At 32.5% G+C, this 7,000-nt stretch overlaps 1 protein-coding gene and 1 pseudogene across 1 annotated transcript in view; both read right to left on the reverse strand.

The window, feature by feature from the left end:
• BORCS5 (BLOC-1 related complex subunit 5) overlaps nt 1-7,000 on the reverse strand; it is a 256,791-nt gene that overhangs the window by 95,502 nt on the left and 154,289 nt on the right. The gene's annotated exons all lie outside the window — the stretch shown is intronic.
• Nucleotides 3,511-7,000, reverse strand: part of LOC137623613 (uncharacterized) — an 85,299-nt pseudogene continuing 81,809 nt past the window's right edge.

Genomic DNA, 7,000 nt, shown 5'->3' on the forward strand with positions numbered 1-7,000 from the left:
TTAAACGTACAATAGCCAATTATTTCAAATAAGCAATAGCGGCCATCTTGAAAATGACCGTCATCTCTGTCCCAGGTCGAATCTGATCTGGCCCAACATCTAAAAATCCCCATGAGACATATTCTACCTTCGGACCCAATTCTATGCTTGCTTCATTATACCCACAATACTTTCACCTATCTGCAATGAAAGTAAGGGATTCATTTTCTTTCCTCACTGGACAATTTTTCCCTGTTGGAGCCCTTGGGCTTATAGCATCTTGCTTTTCCAACTAGGGTTGTAGCTTGGCTAGTAATAATAATAATAATAATAATTCTAAAATGACCAGACTCTTTGCAGACTAATGCATTCCATTATAGATATTAATAGATATCAGTACTTGTCCCTTGTTATAAAAATAATAAGAACAAAGAATGCAGAGTAACTCATCTCATCCAATTTCTCTTCTCGGTACAACATGACAAGGCAGACACAAGGAGGTCATTTACATACGGTCAGTTAGTGGAAAGATATTTGGCATTAACCAAGGGGGGTCGTGCTAGCTGGATGATACTGGGGAAGTGGAATGTAGATAAAAATTAATTATCGTAATTAGACGACTTCAATATAAATATAAAATATCTCTTCTTGTGCGTAAGAAAACCATAAAAAATGGCATAATAAAAATCATTTGTTTCTTTTGAACATATTCATTAGAAACTTCTAAATCAATTCTACTTTAAAGTAACGAAAGTTATTGAGTTTTAGGTAAATATGTACCAGACATGGTAATATCATGATTAACAAACGGCCTTTGTATGTATGTATGTATGTATGTATGTATGTATGTATTTATATACTTACATATATATATATATATACATATATATATATATATATATATATATATATATATATATATATATATATATATATATATATATATATATATATATATATGTGTGTGTGTGTGTGTGTGTGTGAGTGTGAGCGCGTGCACATTAAGAGGGCGATCTACTGTATCGGAATAGTATGAAAATATCCAAACAAAATCTGGAAAACTACCTAGCAATGGGTGAAGGAAGGACACTGAAGACTTCCATAAAAAACAAAAAGGTAAAATGGGAACTAAAATTAAAAATTAAATCTATCATAAAAAATAAGAGAAATTCAAGGCTTCTAACACTTAAGGTTCCCTCTTCTATATATACCGAGGTAATAACTAAAGTAACTGCCAAGATTTCTCAACTGAAAATACTCCAGATTTCAAGAATCGGTATTAATTCACAACTTGAAATACGGATAACTCAACTTTATATAACTGGGAATTTCACAACTTTCAATACAGGAGATGAAAATTTAAATGAGGCAGGAATTTCAGAACTCACCGGTCCATAATCCATATGATGAAAGTATTTGATTCTCCAGCTACCGACCAGAATTAATGGCAATTCAACCAACAGTATTTGCATCTAACTGGTGGACCCAAATAGGACACCTCTTTCAGCAGTACAAATGACACATGCAATAAGAAAAATACACGAGACACCTGGTGGTCATTGCTAAATATAAGACTTCATATAGCAGGAAGTTCTCTCTCTCTCTCTCTCTCTCTCTCTCTCTCTCTCTCTCTCTCTCTCTCTCTCTCAACAATCTATGCCAGCGAGGTCGCAAAGTCGCAACTAAATTGGCCAGAACGGCCTCATACGTCATCTGCTCTTCTCAGGCATGTAAATCATCTTGGACCTTTCTTGAAAGTGCATCTCAAAATAAGGAGAACCTATCTAAGAGAGACATGAGTAAACGGCTTTCTTCTAGGGCTGATCAAAGCCATGATACAAATAGAGAGAAATTATGCAGGGCATAGCTCGGCTCATAAAAAAAAAAAACCCAGTATATATCTTTCATTGGGAAAATCCGGAGGTAATGCCAAATTACATAACCTTTGATCAATTATTATTATTATTATTATTATTATTATTATTATTATTACTAGCTAAGCTACAACCTTAGTTGGAAAAGAAGGATGCTATAAGCTCAGGGGCCACAACAGGGAAAATAGCCCAGTGAGGAAAGGAAACAAGGAAAAATAAAGTATTTTAAGAACAGTAACAACAAAAAAGATAAATATTTCCTATATAAACTATAAAAAACTAATTACAGTAATTGACTCTTTCTTGGGTTATAATACAACAGTTGAAATTTAAATGAAAAACAAACCAAGAATTGCGTCATAAATTAGAAGATGGCAAGCAAGAGAGGTGAATAAAATGAAAAATATGAAAAATCAGAAATACGTCTGTTAAAATTCTTCAAAGGACAAAGGTTTCAGCTAGTAAGCAAATCTTGTCTAGAATCTTAAATGTTATGGATTCCAATTCATGACAGTTTCCCTTAATCAACCAATAAACATTTTTTTCCCAAGAAAAATGTACGACTTCACTCATTCTTCACACATCATCTTGAAACTTGATCACCAGCTGATATCCGTAACACACCGTCATTGATATGACTGACTGACTGATTGATGAAGGTCTCTGGCATCGAGACAAAACAATTCAATTAACTTGTAAAAGTTAACCAAGAAGAGGTGGAAATCGATTAATAAATATTGAGAAACCCGACAATAAATATAGGTTAAGAACAAGGGTCACAGTCCCTATTTAAGCAATCTTGCCGCAAACATTGAAATTATTTTAACTGTTGCTTGAGGGTACACTCTGGCACACTATTTCATGTTATTTATCTTTCTCTTGTTTTGTTAATGCTTTTGTAGTTTATATATGAAATATTTATTTTAATGTTGTTACTGTTCTTAAAATATTTGATTTTTCCTTGTTTTCTTTCCTCACTGGGCTTATAGCTTAGCAAGTAATAATAATAATAATAATAATAATAATAATAATAATAATAATAATAATAATAATATTATTATCATTATTATTATTACTACGCTACAACCCTAGTTGGAAAAGAATGATGCTATAAGCCAAAGGACTACAACAGGGAAAAATAGCCCAGTTAGGAAAGGAAACATGGACATAAATAAACTTTAAGAGAAATAATAACAATCCAAATAAAACATTTTAAGATTATTAACAGCATTAAATTAGATCTATCATATATAAACTATAAAAACTTCATAAAAGCAAGTGGAAGAGAAACAAGATAGAAAGAGTGTGCCCAAGTGTACTCTCAAGCAAGAGAACTCTAATAATAATAATGATAATAATAATAATAATAATAATAATAACGGTCCCACACTAATTCACGGGGTCACAGTTTGAACAGCCAAAATCTAAACCACACGGGGATTACTGAAATTCAATTCGACAAACCGTAGCCAATTTTATCTAAAATGATTTTTAAAGACATATCCTAAATTTCTTTGTAATGTTTATGACCTCAACTGTTCTTACAACGGGTCGTAAGGGACATTATTTGAAAAACCTCTATTTTACACCACGTAAGTTTTACTGTTTATGGCCCGGTTGCCCTTTCGACGATTTTCAACCAATCTATTCTTTTCTCTTAATAGTTGGCGTGGTCCTCTACTAGATATAAAAGAAATAAAAGTCGTGAGAGGATTATGCCGAATATATATATATATATATATATATATTTACACACACACACACACACACACACATATATATATATATATATATACATTCAACATCGAACATACATATATACTTTCAGATCAGGTGAACTTAATTCGTTCAAGCTTTTGCTCAACCTTGACCTTTGACCTAGGACTTTCAAAATTGAATAACTTCCACATCCCAACATAACAATTATAATCCCTGAAAGTGTCACCATTCTATGAGTAGAAATGTGGCCAGGAAGTTGTTCACAAACAGACAAACCAGTGGCGAAAACATGACCTCCTCCCTACTTCGTTGGCGGAGGTAATAAATACAAATCTAAATGACACTTCCATTCCAGCATAGTAACATCCTTTTACGCCTTAGAGCATCCCCTTCCAAATGTTAAGATGCTTGAAAAGGACACAAGCACCGTGAAAGGCAAGAATGACAGGTCCCCTGAATAACCAAGACACATCTGCCTTGCATCTAAGAAAACCGGGAGAATTTATCTGTCAAATGTCATTGTCAGGTCATGATGGTGTTATTCGTCGGACCCACTACAAAGCTCGGAAACATATGTTTGTGTGCTTTCGGATGTTTTCGTATGTTTGACGTGTATTTAAAATGTACCATCCAAATCTAATGTGGAATGAGATTACGAGTGACTATAGAAAAGCTCGTTTGAAAATAAAAATACAGCAGCTATGAACACTTAAATTCCATCCCGAAATAAAACAAAATAATAACAAAAGAAATTAAAACAATTTCAAACTTTATGAGAATTGCACTGATATTTTGTTCTTCGACAATTTTGTTTGATTATAAGATACTGAGAGAGAGAGAGAGAGAGAGAGAGAGAGAGAGAGTTAAAATTGTAATGTACATTACAGCATACGCTAATCTCATTCAACTTTATACTATCTTTAAAAACGCAATTAATACAATTCACCCAATTCCCCAGGAAATTTGAAGAATTCAAACTATAATTAACCAATACAAAATGACTAGAAAAATTCATATAAAGTAATGCACACCTTTTGTAACATTTATATATACCTTAATAAAAATAAACTATAAAAAAAAAACTTGAAATAAATCTCCCCACTGCCAAAATACAATCAAACAAAACCATTGGAGAATTGAAACTCCAATAAATAAATAACATCCCATTGCTCAGTCAATAAGAACGTCAGCGATGTCTCTTTCTGTTCGTGAGCTACGGCTTACTGATGTCTCGTCTATTTATGAGATACGACTTTTCACACTTAGCCTTTTTCCTACCACACGCTCAGATTAATTTGTTGATGGTATCTTCAAGTGGTGCCGTTTTGGCCAACTGGATAACGCTACGCAAGAGACTGACAACTGGCTGACAGATGGTCCAGTAGATAGCAACATAGTTATATTTGGAAGCTTTAGAGAGAGAGAGAGAGAGAGAGAGAGAGAGAGAGAGAGAGAGAGTTATACTAAACAGGTTGAAAATAGTGTGGTTGAGGAAAATCTGCAGTATACGAAAACAAACAGAACTCTAAAATACTTTGAAGAGAGAGAGAGAGAGAGAGAGAGAGAGAGAGAGAGAGACTAAGCTGGTTGAACATATTAAGGTTGAGGAAAAATTGCAGTATATGGGGAAAACTAACAGACGACTGTCTAAAATACTTTGGAGAGAGAGAGAGAGAGAGAGATACTAAGCTGGTTGAAAATATTGTGGTTGAGGAAAAACTGCAGTATATGAGAAAAGCAAATACAAGACTACTTTGGAGAGAGAGAGAGAGAGAGAGAGAGAGAGAGAGAGAGAGAAGATACTAAGCTGCTTGAAAATATTGCGGTTGAGGAAAAACAGCAGTATATGAGAAAAGCAAATACAAGACTAAAATACTTTGGAGAGAGAGAGAGAGAGAGAGAGAGAGAGAGAGAGAGATATTTATACTGAGCTGGTTGAAAATATTGAGGTTGAGGAATATTTGCAGTATATGGGGGAAATATTTAGTCCGTATACATCTGGGGAAAATGATCAAAACTACCACTGGAAAAATAATGGAAACTTTCGTAATGGAAAAACAGCATTATAGAATAAATAACGAAAGTAAAAAGGGCATATTTACATGTATTTTGGCATTACAATTGCTCAAGCAATATACGTTTCAACTTTGGTCATACAATATCTAAGAAAGGTCAAGGAAGGTTAAACATGAACACCTGAAAGGTCTATTATTATAAGCCTCTTTTGCATGACCTGAAAGCAACGCCCCTCTCCAACAAAAAGTCTCCTATAACTGCATAAGTTTACTTTGCAAAATAACCTTGGATTGTCAGGAATGATTCCAACATGCTAAAATAGGAGAAGAAAATTATTCAAAAATCCCAAGATAAAACTTTATATAAGCATGCATATATATATATATATATATATATATATATATATATATATATATATATATATATATATATATATACACCGGTATGTGTGTATTTGTGTGATTTATATAATGTATCTCAAAATCACAGTGGCTTGCGTTGTTTGCTAGGTGATAAACTATGCTTGTATATCCATGACAATAAATCACATACCTAAATATATATATATATATATATATATATATATATATATATATATATATATATATATATATATATATATACACATATATATGTATATATATATACATATATGTGTGTATATATATATATATATATATGTATATATATATATATATATATATATATATATATATATATATATATACATATATACACATATATTTATATACATTTATCTATACCCAAACAAGCGTATAAAGAAATACACAAATCCACTCTCATCAATTAACATCACCATCAATTTCATGGTCCTGCTGTCTGCTTTATTTAGTTGCTATTTCTTACGTCAAAAAATTTCCTTAACAGAGAAGCCTTGTGTAATGAATTTCCTTCCTTTAAATTTATCATAATTTTCCAAAAGAGAAAATCGGTAAGCCTCTTGAGATTACAATATTCAGTTGTCCAATTTCTCCCCTTCTAGAAAGCTTTGGAATTCTGAGAATTCTGTTTTTTCCTGATTTATAACTTTTCCTCCATGTTCTTCTAGCCTCCCCCAGAAAATTCCTGTAACAGCTAGCTAAGAAAGACACTTTATTAGCATCATACAAAATGGAAATAGATTTCCTATAACCCGACACTATGGAACTGTAGATTTCCAGAAAAAAAGGCACAACAACGAAAACGTTTATGAAAATTACAGCATATTATTATTATTATTATTATTATTATTATTATTATTACTTGTAAGCAACACCCCTAGTTGGAAAAGCAGCATACTATAAGCCCAGGGGCTCTAACATCGAAAATAGCCCAGTGAGGAAAGGAAACAAGGGAAAACAAAATATTTTAAGTTTCTAGAAAACATGTGCTATAATTGGTTGTTAGAAAAG

Source organism: Palaemon carinicauda, chromosome 30 (genome assembly GCF_036898095.1).
Source record: "Palaemon carinicauda isolate YSFRI2023 chromosome 30, ASM3689809v2, whole genome shotgun sequence".
NCBI lineage: Eukaryota > Metazoa > Arthropoda > Malacostraca > Decapoda > Palaemonidae > Palaemon > Palaemon carinicauda.